The 22,983-nt window shown below is 40.1% G+C and overlaps 1 protein-coding gene, 1 non-coding gene and 1 pseudogene across 3 annotated transcripts in view; 1 reads left to right on the forward strand and 2 right to left on the reverse strand.

The window, feature by feature from the left end:
* Positions 1–22,983, forward strand: part of EFHC2 (EF-hand domain containing 2) — a 237,858-nt gene that overhangs the window by 66,095 nt on the left and 148,780 nt on the right. The gene's annotated exons all lie outside the window — the stretch shown is intronic.
* Positions 8,973–9,045, reverse strand: TRNAC-GCA (transfer RNA cysteine (anticodon GCA)). The gene has a single exon. It is a non-coding gene; the product is annotated as a tRNA-Cys (tRNA).
* On the reverse strand, positions 13,926–20,751 carry LOC139181014 (putative deoxyribonuclease TATDN2 pseudogene; annotated as a pseudogene).

Raw genomic sequence — 22,983 nt, forward strand, 5'->3', positions numbered from 1 at the left:
ATGTTTGCTGTAGGCTTACCACATATGGCCTTTACTATGCTGAGGTAGGTTCCTTCTATGCCCATTTTTTTGGAGAGTTTTAATATAAATGGGTGCTTAATTTTGTCAAAGGCTTTTTCTGCATCTATTGAGATGATCATATGGTTTTTATGATTCAATTTGTTAATACGGTATATCACACTGACTGATTTTTGTATATTGAAGAATCTTTGCATCCTGGAATAGACCCAACTTGATTATGGTATATGAGCCTTTTGATGTGTTGCTGAATTCTGTTTGCTAAAATTTTGTTGAGGATTTTTGCATGTATGTTCATCAGTGATATTGGCCTGTAGTTTTCTTTTTTTGTGTTGTGTTTGTCTGATTTTGGTATTAGGATGATGGTGGCCTCATAGAATGAATTTGGAAGTGTTCCTTCCTCTGCAATTTTTAAAAAGAGTTTTAGAAAGATAGGCATTAGCTCTTCTCTAAATGTTGGATAGCTCCTGTGAAGCCATCTGGTCTTGGGATTTTGTTTTTTGGGGAGTTTTTTTTATCATAGCTTCTATTTCAGTGCTTGTAATTGGGTTGTTCATAATTTCTATTTCTTCCTGGTTCAGTCTTGGAAGACTGGAATTTTCTAAGAATCTGTACATTTCTTCCAGGTTATTCATTTTATTGCCATAGGGTTGTTCATAATAGTTTCTTATGATCTTTTGTATTTCTGCATTGTCTGCTGTAACCTCTCCTTTTTCATTTCTAATTTTGTTAATTTGATTTGTCTCTCTTTTGTTCTTGATGAGTCTGACTAAAGGCTTGTCAATTTTATCTTCTCAAAGAACCAGCTTTTAGTTTTATTAATCTTTACTATTGTTTCTTTAATTTCTTTTTCATTTATTTCTGCTCAGATCTTTATGATTTCTTTCCTTCTACTAATTTTGGGGGATTTTTGTTCTTCTTTTTCCAGTTGTTTTAGGTGTAAAGTTAGGTTGTTTGATATTTTTCTTGTCTCTTGAGGTAGGATTGTATTGCTATAAACTTCCCTTTTAGAACTGCTTTTGCTGCATCCTGTAGGTTATGAGTTGTTGTGTTTTCATTGTCATTTGTTTTTAGAATTTTTTATTTCTCTTTTGATTTCTTCAGTAATCTGTTGGTTATTTAGAAATGTGTTGTTTAGTCTTCATGTGTTTGTGTTTCTTACACTTTTTCCCCTTGTAATTGATACCTAGTCTCATAGCATTGTGCTTGGAGAAGATGCTTGATACAATTTCAATTTTCATAAATTTGCTGAGGTTTGATTTGTGACCTAAGATGTAGTTTATCCTGGAGAATGTCCCATGTGCACTTGAGGAGAATGTATATTCCATCTGCATTTGGATGGAATGTCCTGAAGATATCAATGAGAACCATCTCATCTAATGTATCAGTTAAGACTTGTGTTTCCTTATTTTCTGTTTTGATGATCTGTCCATTGGTGTGAGTGAGGTGTTAAAATCTCCTACTATTATTGTGTTACTGTCAATTTCTCCTTTTATGTCTGTTAGTGTTTGTCTTATGTATTGAGGTGGTCCTATGTTGGGTACATAGATATTTATGATTGTTACGTTTTCCTCTTGGAATGATGCCTTGATTATTATGTAGTGTCCTTCCTTATCTCTTGTAATCTTTATTTTAAGGTCTATTTTATCTGATATGAGGATTGCTACTCTGTCTTTCTTTTGCTTCCCGTTTGCATGGAATATATTTTTCCATCCTCTCACTTTTCAGTCTATATGTGTCTTGAGGTCTGAAATGGATTTCTTGTAGACAGCATATATATGGGTCTTGTTTTTATATCCATTCAGCATCTGTGTCTTTTGGTTGGAGCATTTAATCCATTTACATTTAAAGTAATTATTGATATATATGTTACTATTGCCATTTTCTAATTGTTTGGGGTTGATTTTGTAGGTCTTTTTTCTTCGGTTGTATTTCTTGACTACATATATATCCCTTTAACATTTGTTGTAAAGCTGGTTTGGTGGTACTGAATTCTCTTAACTTTTGCTTGTCTGAAAAGCTTTTTATTTCTTCATCAATTTTGAATGAGATCCTTGCTGGGTACAGTAATCTTGATTGTAGATTTTTCCCTTTCAATACTTTAAATATATCCTGACATTCCCTTCTGGCCTGCAGAGTTTCTGCTGAAAGATCAGCTGTTAAGAGTATGGGGTTTCCTTTGTATGTTACTTGTCGCTTCTCCCTTGCTGCTTTTAATATTCTTTCTTTGTGTTTAGTCTTTGTTAGTTTGATTAGTATGTGTCTTGGCGTGTTTCTCCTTGGGTTTATCCTGTATGGGACTCTTTGTGCCTCTTGGACTTGATTGGCTATTTCCTTTTCCATATTGGGGAAATTTTCAACTATAATCTCTTCAAAAATTTTCTCATACACTTTCTTTTTCTCTTCTTCATCTAGGACCCCTATAATTCAAATGTTGGTGCATTTGATATGGTCCAGAGGTCTCTGAGACTGTCCTGAGCTCTTTTCATTCTTTTTACTTTATTCTGCTCTTCAGAAGTTATTTCCACCATTTTATCTTCCAGCTCACTAATTCATTCTTCTGCTTCAGATATTCTGCTATTGATTCCTTCTAGAGTATTTTTACTTTCAGTAATTGTGTTGTTTGTCTCTGTGTATTTATACTTTAATTCTTCTAGGTCTTTGTTAATTGATTCTTACATTTTCTCCATTTTGTTTTCAAGGTTTTTGATCATCTTTACTATCATTATTCTGAATTCTTTTTCAGGTAATTTGCCTATTTCCTCTTCATTTATTTGGACTTCTGTGTTGCTAGTTTGTTCCTTCACTTGTGTAGTATTTCTCTGCCTTTTCATTATTTGTTTAGTTATTGTGTTTGAGGTCTCCTTTTCCCAAGCTTGGAGGAAAGTTGAATTCTTTCCTTGAAGAAGGTTGAATTCTTTCTTCCTTTTGGTTTCTGCTCTTCAGGTTGGTCCAGTGGTTTGTGTGAGCTTTGTATAGGAAATTTGTGCTGAGTTTTTGTTCCTATGTTTGTTTTTCCTCTGATGGGAAAGGCTGAGTGAGGTGGTAATCCTGTCTGCTGATGATTGGGTTTGTATTTTCGTTTTGTTTGTTCTGTAGATGAGGTGTCCTGCACAGGGGCAACTAGTGGCTGGGTGATGCCGGGTCTTGTATTCAAGTGGTTTCCTTTGTGTGAGTTCTCACTATTTGATACTCCCTAGTGTTAGTTCTCTGATAGTCTAGGGTCTTGGAGTCAGTGCTCCCACTCCAAAGGCTCAAGGCTTCATCTCTGGTCAGGAATGAAGATGCCACAAGCGGTTTCTTATGGCATTAAGTGAGATTAAAACAAATATCCAAAAATGAGAAACCAAAGATGAATCCCAGGCCAATGACAGTTACAAAATCAGGCAGATAATAATTAAAATAATGGAATTTACACATTTACATATACACCCATGAGCAAAGTGAAAACAGTCCAACAAAAATAAAGTACAGTATATTGACCCAGCGAACAAAGGAAATAAAAAATTATATGTACCAGTTAAGAACAAAACTGACTTAAGCACAAACTGGAAAACAAAACTAAAGCAAGGTGCCAAGTGGAGAATAAAGCAATGAAAACAAATCTAATAAATATGTTGAGAGGAAAGGAAAGAAGGAAAAGAAAGAAAGAATAGATATGTAAAGTTAAATAGAGGTAGATGAAGATTTATACGTTAAAGATTAACTCTCAGGGGAAAAGAACAGTAGGAAAGGTAAACAAAGGAATAAGTGTAGAAAAAAATATAATAGGTTTAAAAAATTAAAATTATAAAAAAGGGAAAAGAAAAAAAAAAAGGAAAAAGAAAGAAAAAAAAGAAAATTCCACAGAACTGCAGAAGCCCAGTGTAGAGGCAGAGGCTTATAACAATAATAGAAAGTGTGACTCAATATACACATATACATATACACCCCTAGGCAAAATCAAAACAGTCCAACAAATATAAAGTACAATAGATTGACCCAGCGAACAAAGGAAAGCAAAAATTATATCTACCAGGACACAACTAATTAGAGCACAAACTGGAAAACAAAACTAAAGCAAGGTGCCAATTAGGGAATAAATAATGAAAATAAAACTAACAAATATGTTAGAGAGGAAAGGAGAGAAAGAAAAGAAAGAAAGAACAGACATGCAATTTAAATAGAGGTAGATAAAGTAGATTTATATACATTAAAGATTAACTGCAAAGCGTAAAGAACAGTAGGAAAAAAAACAAACAAAAGAATAAATGTAGAAAAAATAATAGGTTTAAACATTAAAAACTAAAATTAAAAAAGAGAAAAGAAAAAATGAGGAAAACTCCACAGAACTGAAAAAGCCCAAAATAGAGGCACAGGTTTATGACAATAAAAAATGTGACTGAGGCAAAAAAAAAAAAGCTCAAACTTAATTGGATTTCTTCATGCCAATAAAATCTACAACGGGGGGGAAGAAAAGAAAAAAAAATCTGAAAGAATTTACAAAACAAGTAAAAAAATAAGAATAATAAATGTTTTTCTTGAGTTACTGCTGTCAGTCCTTTCCCTCGCTGAGAGTCACAGTCCATCTTAACTCTCTAGGATGCCCTCCAATACTCTGCTGATCTCTGGACCTGCTATGGAGGCAGCTCAGATTCTAATCTGGTCCTACTCCTGTGTGTTCCTGCCTCCATTGTCCACAGTTATCAGGGCTAGTGCATTTTCTTTTGTGGGAACTCTCATTGGCCTTTTATATATTCCATAGACACAGAGTCTGCTTAGTTAATTGTGTGGATTTAATCTGTAGCTTTTACAGCTGGTGGGAAGGTTTTGGGTCTTCTTTCTTAGCCACACTGCCCCTGGGTTTCAATTTCCACCTCTGGATATGGGTCGTCCACTAGGGTTTGCTCCTGGGGCTGCCTTGGAGGACTTGGGTTTGCCCCTGAGGGCCATATTTGGAGGTTGTGCAGCTGCTTGGGTTGTAGGGGTTCTGGTGGAACCAGGTACTCAGGGGGTGTTGGCAGCTAGGGCAGCAGGAAATATAGTGCTCTAGAAGGGTATGGCAACCAGTATTAGCCAATACGCTCCAGTATTCTTTTCCGGAGAACCTCTTTTCTGACACAGAAGTCTGGCAGGCCACAGCCTGCAGGGTTATACAGAGTTGGACTCGACCGAAGTGACCCTACACGCATAGACACAAGACTTTTTTTTGCCTGTGGTAGCTCTGGCCCAGTGAGAGTTGAGCGTGAAGTTGGTACAGCTGTTTGGCTTGTGGGGACCCCAGTGGCTCCAAGTGTGCAGGGACACGGACTGCCTCTGCCACAGGTGTTATGGCCGTATGAGTCTTTTTTCCAGTCTTTTGTAGCTGTTGATCAGAAGGCCTCTTTGGCCAGTCTTTCTCTGTAGCTCTGCCCATTCAGGCACATAGAGGGGGCCCCCCTGGCTGAGGTCCTACTCTGAAGATTGGTGCATCAGGCACTTAAGGGGTCACTCTGGGTGGGGTCCTACTCTGCAGTTCACTGCATCAGGCATTTGATGGGCCAGCCTCTCTATTGTTCAACTGCAGATGCTGGCCTGAGCTGGGGAAGAGAGGCTATGGTGATAGCTCCAACCACTATGCATGACTTAGCAGTATGGCCTTGCCTCCATGGGTGCCTGGCTTTCCTCCACAGGCATTTTCCACCATGATCTCCTCCCTCACATCCCCTCAATCCGTCTCTCTGCAGTCAACAGCAGCCCTTGCCCTGGGATTGTTCCACAATCCCTAAACTCCAGCTCCCAGACACTGCCCCTTCCAGGAGACTTGTATTCCTGTTCTGGGTATGTATGGCTGTGGCAAGGACTGTCTGATTCTCATTCCATTTAGGGTGCCACAGATCAGCTGTTTCACTCTCAGCCTTAAATATTTCTCCTCTGATTCATACAGTTGCCCCAATTTGGGGATTGGACCCCTGCTTCAGTTCCCCCACCCGCTGAGGGCAGGTCCCTTTATACTAACACTCCTGTTTTTCCCCAGTTCCTTCATCCTACCAAGTTTTGGATGGTTCTGTATATTCTTTTCCACTGGTCAGGTACTCTTGTCCGCTCTCAGCTTCTACTCTGCATGCACGTCTGTGTCTGAAGGTGTATTTCTGATATATCTGAGGAGAGAGATGTACTCCACCTCCATCTACTCCTCCACCATCTTTTTCTCCCCTTCCCCCCCCCTTTATGCACCATAAAATCAGGTCTCAAGAAGATTCCTTAAAAAACTGGAAATAGAAAAAAAAAAAAAAAAAAACTGGAAATAGAACTGCCTTATGATCCAGCAATCCCACTGCTGGGCATACACACTGAGGAAACCAGAAGGGAAAGAGACACGTGTACCCCAATGTTCATCGCAGCACTGTTTATAATAGCCAGGACATGGAAGCAACCTAGATGCCCATCAGCAGATGAATACATAAGAAAGCTGTGGTACATATACACAATGGAGTATTACTCAACCATTAAAAAGAATACATTTGAATCAGTTCTAATGAGATGGATGAAACTGGAACCTATTATACAGCGTGAAGTAAGCCAGAAAGAAAACCACCAATACAGTATACTAACGCATATATATGGAATTTAGAAAGATGGTAACAATAACCCTGTGTACGAGACAGCAAAAGAGACACCGATGTATAGATCAGTCTTATGGACTCTGTGGGAGAGGGAGAGGGTGGGGAGATTTGGGAGAATAGCATTGAAACATGTATAATATCATGTATGAAACGAGTCACCAGTCCAGGTCCGATGCACGGTACTGGATGCTTGGGGCTGGTGCACTGGGACGACCCAGAGGGAGGGTAGGGGAGGGAGGAGGGAGGAGGGTTCAGGATGCGGAACGCGGGTATACCTGTGGCGGATTCATTTCGATAGTTGGCAAAACTAATACAATAGTGTAAAGTTTAAAAATAAAATAAAATTAAAAAAATAAAAATAAAATAAAATAATACTGTGAATGAGGGAAAAAAAAAAAAGAAGAAACAGACAAGTAAAAATAAGTTTGATGAAGGCTTATCCTGTCCATGTAGGTGCATTTCATTTTAAACCCACCCTATATTTAGTCACGAAAATCGGAGCATAGGGCGGTCCTAAGATGGTGGAGGAATAGGACGGGGAGACCACTTTCTCCCCCACAAATTCATCAAAAGAACATTTGAACGCTGAGTAAATTCCACAAAACAACTTCTGAATGCTGGCAGAGGACATCAGGCACCCAGGAAAGCAGCCCACTGTCTTCAAAAGGAGGTAGAAAAAATATAAAAGATAAAAAGAGAGACAAAAGAGGTAGGGACGGAGATCCGTCCTGGGAAGGAAGTCTTAAAAAAGAGAGAAGTTTCCAAACACCAGGAAACACTCTCACTGGCGAGTCTGTGACGAGCCTTGGAATCTCAGAGGGCAGCATAACTGGGAGGAAAAATAATTAAAACCCAGAGATTACATGCCCAATGGTAACTCCCACTGGAGAAGCAGCTCAGATGCCCGCATCTGCAACTAGCAGTGCGGGGGCTGGGCAGGGAGCCACAGGCTGCATTGCTTAGAGTAAGGACCAGGCCTGAATGCCCCGAGGGAAATCTGAGGGAACTAACTTGAGATAGCAAACCAGACTGTGGGATAGCTATCCAGTGAAAACCCCTAACCTAAGACACCTCCAGGCCAGCTCACAGAAAAAAGGACTGAGCAGAGCTAGCTGGCTGCAGACTGGCCCATCCCCCACCAGAGACAGGCAGGTGAGGGCAGCCAGAGCCAGAAGGGGGCAGTTGCGGCCCCAGAGAGGCATCCTATACCAAACTGCAAGCAGGCTTCATTGCTAACCAAGACTTCTTGGGATTCTGGACAGTCGACATCCGCCTGAGAAGGTGTGCTGGTTGTACACCCAGAAAACTGAGCAGCAGGGACGGGGGAGGTGATAAATCGCAGTGACTGCGCTCACCAAACACCTGGTCACCTGAGCTGCTCGGACCTGGGAAGGGCACAAAACGCAGGCCCAACCGAGTTTGCACCTTTGAGGCGTACCCGAGAACCTGAACCTGAGTGGCTTAGACCTGGGAAGTGCATACAACCCAGGGCCGGCCTCAGGCAGTTCCCAGCAGAACAACTTAGAGGCTAAACAGTGTAGACAGGGAAAGCACACACGCCGTGAGCAGGGGTAAACCCAGTGTGGCTGAGACACTGTGAGCACTCCCCACACACGCCAGTGATATTTGTTTGCAGTGTTCCTCCCTCCCCACAGCACGACCAAACAAGTGAGCCTAAAAAAGTGTCCACCACCGCCTCCTTGTGTCAGGGCAGAAATTAGACACTGAAGAGACCAGCAAACAGAAGAAGCTAAAATAGAGGGAACCACCCTGGAAGTGACAGATGGAGAAACCTTGAGGCTACTGTAAGAATAAGACTGAAAACCAGAGGCAGGAGGCTTAACTCCAAATCCTGAGACCAGAGAACTCCTGACTCCAGGGAACATTAATCGATAGGAGCTCATCAAATGCCTCCATACCTACACTGAAACCAAGCTCCACCCAAGGGCCAACAAGTTCCAGAGCAAGACATACCACGCAAATTCTCCAGCAACAGAGGAACATAGCCCCGAGCTTCAATATACAGGCTGCCCAAAGTCTCACCAAACCCAATGACATCTCATAACTCATTACTGGACACTTCATTGCACTCTAGAGAGAAGAAATCAGCTCCACCCACCAGAACACCAACACAAGCTTCCCTAACCAGGAAACCTTGACAAGCCACCCGTCCAACCCCACCCACAGTAAGGAAACTCCACAATAAAGAGAACCCCACAAACTGCCAGAATATGGAAAGTGAAAGTGAAGTTGCTCAGTCATGTCTGACTCTTTGCGACCCCATGGACTGTAGCCTATCAGGCTCCTCCATCAGTGGGATTTTCCAGGCAAGAGTGCTGGAGTGGATTGCCATTTCCTTCTCCAGGGGATCTTCCTGACCCAGGAATCGAACCTGGGTCTCCTGCACTGCAGGCAGACACTTTACCATCTGAGCCACCAGGGAAGCCATTGAATACGGAAAGGCCACACCAAACACAGCAATATAAACAAGATGAAGAGGCAGAGAAATACCCAGCAGGTAAAGGAACAGGATAAATGCTCAGCAAACCAAACAAAAGGAAGAGATAGGGAATCTACCTGATAAAGAATTCCAAATAATGATAGTGAAAATGATCCAAAATCTTGAAAACAAAATGGAGTTACAGATAAATAGGCTGGAGACAAGGATTGAGAAGATGCAAGAAAGGTTTAACAAGGACCTAAAAAGTGAAGTGAAGTCGCTCAGTCGTGTTGCTGGATATTTTTGAGATTAATTCTTTGTCACTTGCTTCGTTTGGTATTATTTTCTCCCATTCTGAAGGCTGTCTTTTCACCTTGCTTATAGTTTCCTTTGTTGTGCAGAAGCTTTTAATTTTAATTAGGCCCCATTTGTTTATTTTTGCTTTTATTTCCAAAACTCTGGGAGGTGGGTCATAGGGGATCCTGCTGTGATGTATGTCGGAGAGTGTTTTGCCTATGTTCTCCTCTAGGAGTTTTATAGTTTCTGGTCTTACATTTAGATCTTTAATCCATTTTGAGTTTATTTTTGTGTATGGTGTTAGAAAGTGTTCTAGTTTCATTCTTTTACAAGTGGTTGACCAGTTTTCCCAGCACCACTTGTTAACAATGGAGAAAAGACAATATCTTTAACAAGTGGTGCTGGGAAAACTGGTCAACCACTTGTAAAAGAATGAAACTAGAACACTTTCTAACACCATACACAAAAATAAACTCAAAATGGATTAAAGATCTAAATGTAAGACCAGAAACTATAAAACTCCTAGAGGAGAACATAGGCAAAACACTCTCCGACATACATCACAGCAGGATCCCCTATGACCCACCTCCCAGAGTTTTGGAAATAAAAGCAAAAATAAACAAATGGGGCCTAATTAAAATTAAAAGCTTCTGCACAACAAAGGAAACTATAAGCAAGGTGAAAAGACAGCCTTCAGAATGGGAGAAAATAATACCAAACGAAGCAAGTGACAAAGAATTAATCTCAAAAATATATAAGCAACTCCTGTAGCTCAATTCCAGAAAAATAAATGACCCAATCAAAAAATGGACCAAAGAACTAAACAGACATTTCTCCAAAGAAGACATACAGATGGCTAACAAACACATGAAAAGATGCTCAACATCACTCATTATCAGAGAAATGCAAATCAAAACCACAATGAGGTACCATTTCACGCCAGTCAAAATGGCTGCTATCCAAAAGTCTACAAGCAATAAATGCTGGAGAGGGTGTGGAGAAAAGGGAACCCTCTTACACTGTTGGTGGGAATGCAAACTAGTACAGCCACTATGGAGAACAGTGTGGAGATTCCTTAAAAAAACTGGAAATAGAATTGCCATATGACCCAGCAATCCCACTGCTGGGCATACACACCAAGGAAACCAGAATTGAAAGAGACACATGTACCCCAGTGTTCATCACAGCACTGTTTATAATAGCCAGGACATGGCAGCAACCTAGATGTCCATCAGCAGACGAGTGGATAAGAAAGCTGTTGTACATATACACAATGGAGTATTACTCAGCCATTACAAAGAATACATTTCAATCAGTTCTAATGAGGTGGATGAAACTGGAGCCTATTATACGAGTGAAGTCAGCCAGAAAGAAAAACACCAATATAGTATAATAACGCATATATATTGAATTTAGGAAGATGGTAACGATAACCCTGTATGCAAGATAGCAAAAGACACACAGATGTATAGAACAGTCTTTTGGACTCTGTGGGAGAGGGCAAGGGTGGGATGATTTGGGAGAATGGCATTGAAGCATGTATATTATCATATGTGAAATGAACTGCCAGTCCAGGTTCGATGCATGATACAGGGTGCTCGGGGCTGGTGCACTGAGATGACCCAGAGGGATGGTATGGGGAGGGAGGTGGAAAGGGTGTTCAGGATGGGGAACACATGTACATCCATGGTGGATTCATGTCAATGTATGGCAAAACCAAAAGAATATTGTAAAGTAATTAGCCTCCAATTAAAATAAATAAATTTATATTAAAAAATAAATTCCATCAGACCAAAAAAAAAAAAAGAAAATTGGAGCATAAATTGATTATATTTTTATAATATAAAAATTTGTAGAAATTATCTTTCTCTAGTTTGTATTTTTATTTAGTTATTGAATTTACCTTTATTGACCATCTCTTATGTTCAGCTAAATGAGATTCAGATTTGTATAACTTGAATTTTCTAAAATAAGATCTGCCTATTTGAACACAGTGTCCATAGGAACATAAATTTATCAAAAAAGAAATGAGGAAAAAATGAGAATTTGGAGTGAGGTTATAACTTGGGCGTTGATATTTAGATGAACATCTCCATCTTCGCAATCCCAAATAAAATGACTGCAAAATTTTTAAATATGGAGAAGTCACACTTCATCTTAGCCAAAAGGCTGACAAGCAGTGGAGAGTCCATAATAGTGTTGGAGGCCAGGGAGAAGTTCCATCTTCATGCTGCAAATGGTGACGGATTTCAACTGGATACAGTGCAGGTGGTCATTTTTAAGAATTATACCAAAACCAATGTGAAATTTCACTTCCTGAGGAAGTGACAAGAATGGAGTTGGGCGGTTCTGACAATCTGTAGGGACTTCCACTGGGCTTACTTTCATAGCTATTGATGGATTAAGAGTGTTACTAGGAGGCCCCCTCAGTAATAGTCACACTGCGGGAAAAAGCAGTCCCTACATTAGGGCGTTTCTCTGATGTGGCAGGCAATGAACATGAAGGACTGGCTATACAAGCTCTGTTCCCAGAGTGGAAGTCGGTCAATTTATAAAATTTTTTCATGGAAAAACCTGAAGTTTTTCCTGCAGGGACTCTCCATGGCCCCTGCTTCTTTTAATAGGCTGTGTATGAATTTCTATCAACCAGCTTCCCACTGACAGGAGGAATTAGAACACTGGAATTGGCAGTGAAGGAAGGAAAGAAGACCTGCCCACCCTAGTTTTAGAAAAACATCAGTCTAGATACACTGCTCTTTATTCAAGAATGAACAAAGAAACCCAAGAGAAGGTTTCTGAAAAGGCTCTGTAACATAAATGGAGAAGAACATAGTATTTAAGGGGCAGAGGAAGACAAATATTTATTTTAAAAAGATGTTTCCCATAAGAAAATGAATATTTTTGATAATTTGCTTTGTGCTTCCTATTAAGTGGAAAGAAGTATATGAAACAAAGTGGTTAAAGCAAACTGAAGTGAAGGTTAGAAGGAGACAAGAGAACAAGAGAATACATTTAAAATATTGCTGAATGAGCCTGTAGGTGAAAAGGCAAAGGGCGTTCACTAAAGAAGGAAAACAATGTGAGGAAACTAAAAAGCACTATATATAGTAAAAAAAAAAAAAAAGAAAGAAAAAGAAAAGAAAAGAAAGAAAAGAAATGAGAAAATGATATGGAAGAGGCAAACTTGAAAAATTCTCCCAGAATGCAGAGGAAAAGGTTAGATATGAGAGCAGTGAGATAGGTAATGAAAGGCTGGACAAAAGGTGGAGCTCCTATAATATAGACAGTTGCTCCTAAAGAATTAAAAGCTAGATTAAAAGCAATCAAATCAATTAAGCGTGCTATGCTGCTGCTAAGTCACTTCAGTCGTGTCCAACTCTGTGTGACCTGAGACGGCAGCCGACAAAACCAACTTTCTCAGCTAGACTGAATGCTTAGTGTGTACCAGAGAAAATAATAAAAGAGAAACCAATAAGCAGATATAGTCTGGCATTTTTTAATGTTAATTTCAACGGCAATGCAAAGAAATTACCTAACATCCTGAGAGAAAAAGTAGTTTAACCCTCCAAATAAAGAGAAGTTGACATCAGAATGCTATGCAAATTAAATGCCAGGAGACAGTGAAGCAGTGTCTCTAACTTTTAGAGGAAAATGTATGTGACCCAAAAGTTCTAGACTCAGCCAAGGTATTATTAATGAAAGCAGCAGAAAGATTTTCTCAGATACATGATTTCTCATAAACATGCCATCCACAATCTTTTCCTGAGAAAGTTGCTTGAACTCCAGCCAATCATAAAGCAAATTAAATGGTTCAACCTTGGGGGAAGTCATAAAATGAAAGGGTTAGTGGTAAGCAACGGAAACAAACTTATGAGTAAATTACAAAATATAAATAAAGTTGAAAACAGATTGTAAGCATTTTAAATGTTTATTTAAAGATAAAAGCACAATAAACAGTAAAATGACAAATGCAAGATAGGGATATAAAAAGAAAAAAATACATTATTTTTGTCCATTCGAGGGCATTGTTCCAATAGATGTTAATTTTTGGAATTAACACTTGAACTGACAATTCTTTACAAATTAAAAACAATGAATAGAATTGAAATCTCTCGAACCTGTAAATATTCCTTCTTTAACTCTGCTTAATCAACATATACATGAAATTGTATATAGATTGGTGGTGGGATTTTATGGCATATAAATCTTCAGTGAGTATGGGCATGAAAACATATGCATTTAAAAAATATATATATATAATTTGGCATAATAAGGAAAATACAATTTTTTTTAAAAGTATATGTAATTTGACATAGAATCACAATTATGTTAAGAAAAGACATTAATAAAACAGTGGGTTTTGGGTAGTGGAAATATCCTATACTTCTTTCTGTTCCTATTTTCATATTTGTGTAATGCATATGTATTAATTTTTAGTGGGAAAATAAACATTAAAATAAAAAATCCTATCGATATAGCAGAGTTATAATTAAAGCAAATCTGTGGTATTGAATACTTTTATCTTTTCCCCCCAAATTAAACGTAAGGCATTAGAAAAAAGTACCAAAAAAAAAAAAAAACAGATACCCAAGAACTGAAGGAAAAAACAAACTTAAAAGCAGCATTTTATAAATCAGTAAGCAGAAAAGATTTGAACAAGAGATCAAAGAGTTGAGTCTTAAAAACATACAACAGAATTAACACACTTCTAGTTTGTTGCTCAGGAAAGCAAACCATAATACACAAAATAATGTATTTAAATCACAAACTCAGAGGAAGTAAAATGCACTGCTTATGCTAATTATGATGTGAAATGAATTTTATAGTAAATACTAATTAGTAAAGCTGACTCAAGGAGTACAATGCTGGAATTGGCCAAAACTATGGAAATGTTAGGGGAAACCTCTAGAGAGCTACTTCAGTTGTTAAACTGTTTCCTAGTAGTAGGATTTTGAACTTTTTCCCCCTGTTTGTGCTCTTTAGTAGTCTCAAAAATTCCACAATAAGCAGGTACTCATTTTGATGTCAGATACGAATAAAGACCAGCTGAAGAAACAGAATCCTCCCATCTCTCAAGACAAAGTGGGCAATTTGTTCCTTTTGAGCTTTAAAGATAGAATTAACTGCCTTTCTAAAATTTAAGTGAAGCGAAATATTGATGTGCAGTGTGAAAGGACTGCCAAGGTTCAGGGAGCCCAGCCCATTAATGGGCATGAGAGACCTGGTGACTCTGGACTGACTGATGGCCCAGGGACCACATGACAAATTGAAATTCTAGATCCCTGGCTGTCTTCATGGCTCTCTGAACTTCCAGAACAGGACAGTAGACAAACCAAGTGCCATACAAATATGAATGCTAAATAATCTATCTCTACAACTCAATGAACTATCTATGACTTTAGTAGAAAACGACTTACAAACGGCTCAAATTTTGCACATCTGGATCATGATGTTTGTTTTTGTTTTGTGGGTTTTTTTCATTTTTTTTCTTGTTTTTCATTATTTTTTTTCTATTAATTTTTAACTAGTAACATTAACAGATAAAGTGTTCTTTACTGCTTTCATGAAATAAGTAAAAGGAAGATTGTGATTTTTGACTTCTGCCACTCTGGATATACTACACTCAGAAAAGACTATTGCTCACTTCCATTCCTAAAGAAATAATGGCAAAGCTCTCACATGTTAGAAACACTGCAGAGTATAGTCTATGCATTTGTCATCAAAAATGTAGAGGGAGACGAGCAGGTTAAGAAAAGTATTTTCTCCATGTAAAAAGATCCTTTTTTTGGAACAGAACTTTAATTTTAATATGTGTATATCCTATTTGTCTTACTGATTTTATGCTTACAAATGTAAACATTCATTTACACTTGTTTTTAAAGTGCCCACTTGGTAATGTCACTTTGCTAGGATCACATTGATGACACTGTGTTCTCCACAGAGCTTATGTTGTGAGAAAGGTAAATGACAGAGGATGTTAGAACGTCATGAGCAGAGATTTGTACAAAGTGTGATAAGGGCATCACAACAGCAAGAGTGTGACTAAGGCTGTGTTTCCCTGTGTTTCTAAAGAACTTGAGCTCACTGAATTGTGCTGTGCATGCATGTGTGCTCAGACACCTGACTATTTGGAATCCCATGGACTATAGCCCACCAGGCTCCTCTGTCCATGGGATTTTCCAGGCAAGAATACTGCAGTGGGCTGCCATTTCGGGATAGGCTACCCACTCCAGTATTCTTGCCTGGAGAATCCCCATGGTCAGAAGAGCCTGGCGCGCTACAGTCCGTGGGGTCACAAAGACACAACGGGCAACTAAACTAAGCACAGCACAACTTTAAGAAACACCGTCTTGAGTATTTGTGGCTCGTGTTGGTATATCACAGAACATGTGAGATAAAAAGAAATCTGAGAAACTTTGTACAACTCATTATTTACCAAATATGTGTGTCCATGGAACCCACTTTCCTAAAATTGTTTATCAAAAGCTCAGGGCTCCAGTGGGTTGAGGGACACACTGTGAACAATGTCTATCTAAAGCATACATTAAATGGAAAAAAAAAAAAAAAAAAACCTTCCTAACTCAAAACACTGGCTTAATTTTTGAATGTTTTCTGTCTTGCAAAATGTAATTAAATCGCACCTTTAACATTGCATCAACTTCTTTTGTTCTAAGCAAAGCGAAGCTCTTTAGCTACAGCTTTCTTTTTCTCAAATGACTAGATTCCCAGCAAAGAAGAAATCTATGCTATACTCAGTATTATTCATAGGAAATATGAACTGTCAAGTCCCTGGTAGGGCTCGATCTTTTTTATTTATTCCTTTTATTATCGATGACATCTACTGGCAGAGTATACGTGGCTTTTCAACCTTGCCTTGTCTTGTAAATTAACCAGGAGTGCTAGACTAGGATGGCTTAATTTTCTAGTCTCTTACTAGTATCTGCCCCTTTGCTCAGGTATTATCATTTACTGCCAGTTGTTAATAAAGTCAGTTATTCATTCACATTATTCCAAGAAATCTTTGCTGAGTGCCTGCTCTATTCCAGGCACTCTTCTAACATCAGGTGTATATACAGTGTGAAGGAGAATCACAAGCATGTAAACTTACAACCTAGTGGGGAAGATAACCAATGAACACATTATATTAACAATACAATCTCAAACAAGGCTAAGTGCTAGAATGAAATCAAAATAGTAAACCAAGGATTTTTTTCCTCTTAGGTGAGGTGAACACTTACAAACTGGTGGTCAGGGAGGGCTTCTCTGTGGAGGAGACTTCTGAACTGAGAACCAGATGGTGAAGAGCCAGCTGATTTTTCTGGATCCTCATAAACAGGCACAAAGGAAACTAGAGAAGTCTGGAGTATGCTAGGCCTCTTTTCATTGATTTAGTTTTCAAAAGTGATTTTCCATTTTAAAAATGGAATTTCTCATCCAGTAATGGGACTCCTAGACTTAAGTATGTGCTTTGGCTGGCAAAATTAAATTTCCTAATTCAAATGTTTTCCCTAAAATGTGGGTTCATTTTAATTTCTCAAGGAGGACTGCTGTTTGCCAAGTGGGCAGCTGAAGCTCTTCTTTGTTTCTGCCCTTCTGGAGAATGATTTTTCTAAGTGCTATACATTTGCCTTTGTAAAGAATCAGAGCAATTTGAATGAAGAATTGCTATTAAATGCTGGTTATCTGAAGAGCTTTACAGTTATCCAAGTGTTGTGAGGAAGTTCAGTTCAGAGTCAAAACCCATCTCAGTGGTTTTAAGATTCCACCAGTTTGGCTCCTGTCATTCTAAGCTACCCGACAGTCCCCCCCACCCTTATTATGACTATTAACTCATTTTTATCTAAACCTATTTCCTCTTAGATGAAACGATACTGTTAGTTTATCTTTAGAAAGAAATTGCAAGTTGAACAGTCACAAATTTAAGAATTTAACAACAACCCATAGGGATTATAGAACTCCTATAATAACAAATAGATTTTGGCAATAAACAGAACAAGTCACCTAGCTTATTTCTAAAATTCAACATTCCTTGCCCTCCCCCCCTTTTTTAAGACAGGAGGGTGACTTTAGTCACCAATTGCTCAAAAACACAGGCTGCAGAGAACAAGGATTTGGATTAGCGAACTTGAACCCTATGGAACTCTATCTTCTTTACGGACTACCCTGGCACAACTGGGCTAGGAGGAAACCCCTAATAACATTAAGGATAGTTCCCTTAGCCCTCCTCCCATCCCACTGCACCCCACCCTACCAGCCAGAAGCAGAAGTCTTACGAAGAGGTTTTGAGGAGAACATCCTGTTCTGGTTTCTTCTGTTCCAATGGGCTTGCCAAACACCTCCTTGACCTGGGACACAGGCAGAGTTCAAACCAAGTCTATGTTTGTGTTGTCAGGATGCTGGTCTTTCTTTTCTGGAAGACTCCTGACTGTGCCCTCTCTGCTTAAATATTGTAGACACGACTAGTGTTCTTTCGTATGGTAACCAAGGTGTGAGAGATCGACTGATCTTTGATTTTGGCAATCTCTTCAATCGTATGCAGGGCCAGACCTGGATGGGAATACCGGCAATACCTTTTAGAAACCCCATTTGGGAGGAAGTAGGGAGAGTTGGTTTCCACAAGGATTCTTTCCAGTGGGATATTTTTCAGAGCATCCCGGGCTTCCCAGGCAGAAGGGTAGGTCAGGACTGCTGTGAAGCCCACGGACATGTTGGGAAAGTAGTTAAGAAGAGGCTCGATGACTCGGTAACTACCAATGAAGCAATGCCTATGGATCTTGTAGTCAGAGGGCACAAATTTTTTCATGATGCCCAGCAGATCACTGTCAGCTTCTCGGCAGTGGAGCACTATGGGCTTCTTTAGAGACACGGCCAGCTGTAGCTGCTTCTTAAATATCTTGTGCTGCTCTGGGATAGGTGTGCTGCACTTATAGGAATAATCCAAGCCAATTTCTCCAAATGCTATAGCCTTGGGGTGCCGTAAGGCTTGCAAAATGTTTCTTTCTTGGATGTCATTGTAGCCACTTGCAAAATGGGGGTGACAGCCAAAGGCCCCCCAAGTCATATTATCTTTCAACATCTCCTCCCATAGACCATTGTTTAGTGTGCGAGGATCAGAGAAATCGGAGATGCAGCCTTGAAATTCCTTAGGGAAGGAGCGACTATAAACTTCTCTGAACCTGCCAAAGGTCCCTCTGAAACACAGCCTGGAAAACAGCATTTCCAGGTGACAATGGGTATCAATGAAACCCTCTAGGCTTTGTTTCCAACGGTGCTTTTGCAGGTGGGTATCAATGAAACCCACCTCTAGGCTTTGTTCCCACTGGCTCTTTGGCAGGTAATAATATGCATATTCTCCCTGATGATGTGGTGGGATCTCCTCTTGGAGATGCCATCTCCACTCCTTCACCTTGGTTTCTGAACCTCTAGAGAAAAGAAATGAACGAGAACTTGGAGACTGACCTTCTGATGCCATCCACTCTCTGGACCAGTCTGAGGAGGATACTAGAAAACTAGAGGAATAATCACTCCAGTAGCTCTGGCTGCTCCTTCCAGCCAGGTATGTGCTGCTGCTGCTGATGCTATGGCCCATGGAAGAATAGCAAGGAGGCTTGGAACTGCTGGGCCAGTAGCTGGCAGAGTCATGCCAAGGGCCACCGTACCAATTAGGCCAGTAGGTAACCTGCTCAGTTGTGAAGAATGGAGGCTTTGAAGTTTCTGCCAGACTGAGTGAGACTGGCTCTTCCTGAGGGAATCCCAACGTAGGAACCTCACCCAAATCAGACCAGTCACATCCTGAAGAAGGGTGCTCAGTTACCACACCCCAATTTTGATGTTTTGGTATTTCTGAAGAATGGTCATGGCTGTCTGGAAATTTTTGGGCAGAAGAGCCTTTTTCAGAAAAGAATGACTTTGGGTCACCAAGTGGCTTCTGCTCAGGCTGTGTCATCATTCTTTTGTCACAGACGCCTCTAATCTCTCTATTCTCCACTCCAACCTCTGAGGCTGACGTTTTTCCGTGAGGACCAGAGCAGGGGATACAGCTGGCTCCTCTTTCTCCAGGACTGGGCTGCTCTGCTGCACTCCCTTTTGTACTAGTGGCAGCCTCTCCTGGCATTGATGGTTCCGGGACGCCCTGAATTGCCTTCAAGTCGACCACTGATGAGCTTTGGTCTTGCTGACTACCCTGCTTTCTCTGTCCGCCATTTGCTTCCTCAGTCTTAGTATTTTGACCGTCAGCTACGGCTGCAAATTCTGCGTTTGCAGAGTCACAGGAACTGTTTTTGGGATTAACCTTAGCATCCTTTAGAGAAGCCATTTCTTCTAGAAAGCTAGCAGAACAAATGCGGATGGCGCTAAGACGATTCCAAAGATGAGAAGAACCTCAAGTACTCCAAATCAGTAGTCTTTGGAGGCTTTTCTACCCACACTGGAGCGTGAGGAACGGGAAGGGTAGGAGGAGGAATTCCCTGGTAGGATGAGCCCCAGGAAACCTCGGCTTGAAGGCCACAAGAATGTCCTTCTGGACTTTTAGGTCCTCGGGGCTGCTAGACTCCCCGGGACGTAATACAGAGTTCTAAGCTGGCCAGCTGGAGGGGGCCACGTCACTGGGACGCCAGAGGATCCACGTTTGCTGGGGGATCCTACCTTAGCGCTGAACTTGCGCCGCTTCCGCGGCTTCGGGACCGCTCTGCTCTCCTTTCTTTCACTCGCCTGTCCCAGTTCTCAGTGTTCTGGTGATGTCAAGGTCCTTCCACTGAGTTCGTGATCTCAAAGGTATTTGGAAAAGTCACAAAGATCCAAGATTCACCGACAGCCGGGTATGGCGTCCGAACCCCGAAGCCACAGCGTGCCTCACGGATCACGGACCACTTTCCCCCGCCCCTACGGATCTACTTCCGGGCGTCAAAGCACTTCCGGTGACTAGAAAGCGCTTCCGTTTGGTTTGGAATACGAGGCCCTCGAGAGATATCAGAGCCCTCCAAAAGACTGCAAGGTGCTTTAGGGACCCCACAGAGGCGCCCTTGAGCTGGCCTGGTGGCCTAGAAGTCCATTTGGCCGATGGAGTGAAGGAGAGCAGGGCCGAACCCAGTGTGCTGGAGAAGGGTGGGGGAAGGGCACAGATCGTCCTGCCCACCAGCCCTGGCCACCGGAAGCACTCCCCCCAAGCTGGGCTCCACCTTTCTGCCTCTACCTCAGGTCTGTTCCCTCCGCCCAACAGCTGCTCCTCCCCCCACATCCTGTGTCCCAGCCAGCCTGCCTGGAGCTGCCGCCATTGGAGCCATTACTGGCTTTTTGTTTTTCTAACACTTAATTTTTTTAAAAAATAAAAAAAATGTAATTACGGTTTTTAAAAACATAGTCTAAACATACATGACTTTGAAAACGTAGTTATAATCGTAGCCTATTATCATTTCAGTCCTTTTTTTTCCACTCAGTGTTTTTTTGTAGCCTAAGCATTTCTCTTACTGCTGCATCGTTTTTAAAAACATTATACTAGTGCTTTCAGAATATTCCATAGAATACGTAGATGTGCCATAATTCACCAAATCCTTCCCTTCTTGTTAGATCTGTAATTTCCCTGCTCTATTTTTTTCTATAATTAAAAAAGATGCTGCAAATAATATCCTTGCGCCATATGTTTCTCCATATTTTGGTTTGTTTCTTCGGGGCTGCATGCCCAAAAATGGAGTTAGACAAAGTGTAGGAATTTTAAAATGGCTCCTCATAGCGTCACAGTACCTCAGAATAACTTTAATAATTTAAAATCTCGTAGGTAATGAATACGGAGAAGGCAATGGCACGCCACTCCAGTACTCTTGCCTGGAAAATCCCATGGACGGAGGAGCCTGGAAGGCTGCAGTCCATGGGGTCGCTGAGGGTTGGAAACGACTGAGCGACTTGCCTTTCACTTTTCACTTTCAGGCATTGGAGAAGGAAATGGCAACCCACTCCAGTGTTCTTGCCTGGAGAATTCCAGGGACGGCGGAGCCTGGTGGGCTGCCGTCTATGGGGTCGCACAGAGTCGGACACAACTGAAGCGACTTAGCAGTAGCAGCAGCAGCAGGTAATGAATAATCCTACCAGGCTCATTTAATAGAAACAAACAAAACTAGTGCCTCACAAATAATTTGTTCTTTTTTTTTTTTTTTTAATTTTTTACCGCCCTCGCTGTCTGGTGCCCGGAACATGTCGCCCGCCGCTCCGAGCCACCAGTCCACCGCGCCGTCCTTCCCGCCCAGCCAAATAATTTGTTCTTATCTGATAATTTTTGAGTGAATGTTTTCCTTTTTTAATATTGACCGTGGTACATTTTAAATTGTTTTTCTTTTTTTTTTTAACTTGCGTATTTTAATTAGAGGTTAATTACAATATTGTATTGGTTTTGCCATACATCAACATGAATCCGCCATGGGTCACATATTTTTATTCCTTTTTAGGATCTTTTAAAAATTAATTAGAAATTTTTAATGAAATAAACTTTTGTCATATTTCCTACAATTTTTAATTTGTATGTTGCTTGTTTTTAATTTGTATTTTAGCCCATTGAAGTAACTTATTTTTGTAGTTAAATTTTAATATTTTTCTGTCATCATTTTCTCTTTTTTTCATAACTGTGAAATGGTCATCCTCTCTTTAAGGGCTTTGACACATACACACTTTTTTTGGAGGGTGAAAGGAACCGATATTTTATATTTAATCTTATAATCTGTCTGGTATTTATTTTGGGTTATAATTTATTTTAGGTGGAGATATACATTGATACTTTACTACGTTAGTACTTTTTAAACTTAGTAATATGACTCCTCTTTCATCATGTGCTAAATTCCTATATGTAAGACATTTCCCTGGTGGCTCAGATGGTAAAGCATCTGCCTGCAATGTGGGAGACCTGGGTTCTATCCCGGGATTGGGAAGATCCCCTGGAGAAGGAAATGGCAATCCACTCCAGTACTCTTGTCTGGAAAATCCCATGGACAGAGGAGCCTGGTAGGCTACAGTCCATGGGGTCGCAAAGTGTCAGACACGACTAAGCGAGTTCACTTTCAACTTCAACTTTTCAATAGAGCCTATTTCCAGACCATCTATTCTTTTCTACACATTAGTATGTCTCTTATTACTCTGGTTTTACACTTTTAATAATCGAGGCATAATAGTAAGGTATAAGATCTGGGAGAGTTATGTCTTTTACATTATGTTTAATTTTCATAATTATCCTTAATAGGCTGACCTGTTTATTTTTATCAGATGAAATTAGAATCATGTTTTCAAGTCCTTGCAAAACACCAATGAAATATCCACTTGAAATATGTTATTTCAGTGTGTTTATCCAGAATATACTTCACCTGTCCTATTTTTTGTCATGTTCTATATATTTTAGTAAATATTTTTAGAGTTATATCTAGGTCACAGAGTTTTCATTAAAACTATTTGTAATTTTTTAATTTTTTATTTATTGTGAACCTATTTTGTCCTTCCACTGTATTTTCAGGCCCTCTATGGGGTCGCACAGAGTCGGACATGACTGAAGTGACTTAGCAGCAGCAGCAGCATTGCTAGTACATAAGGATATTTTTGGTTCAGTTGTGGTTATGTTAAAATCTTTTATTTATCCGTAGTTTTTCAGCATTTGCCTGTGCCATTATT

Source organism: Bos indicus, chromosome X (genome assembly GCF_029378745.1).
Source record: "Bos indicus isolate NIAB-ARS_2022 breed Sahiwal x Tharparkar chromosome X, NIAB-ARS_B.indTharparkar_mat_pri_1.0, whole genome shotgun sequence".
NCBI lineage: Eukaryota > Metazoa > Chordata > Mammalia > Artiodactyla > Bovidae > Bos > Bos indicus.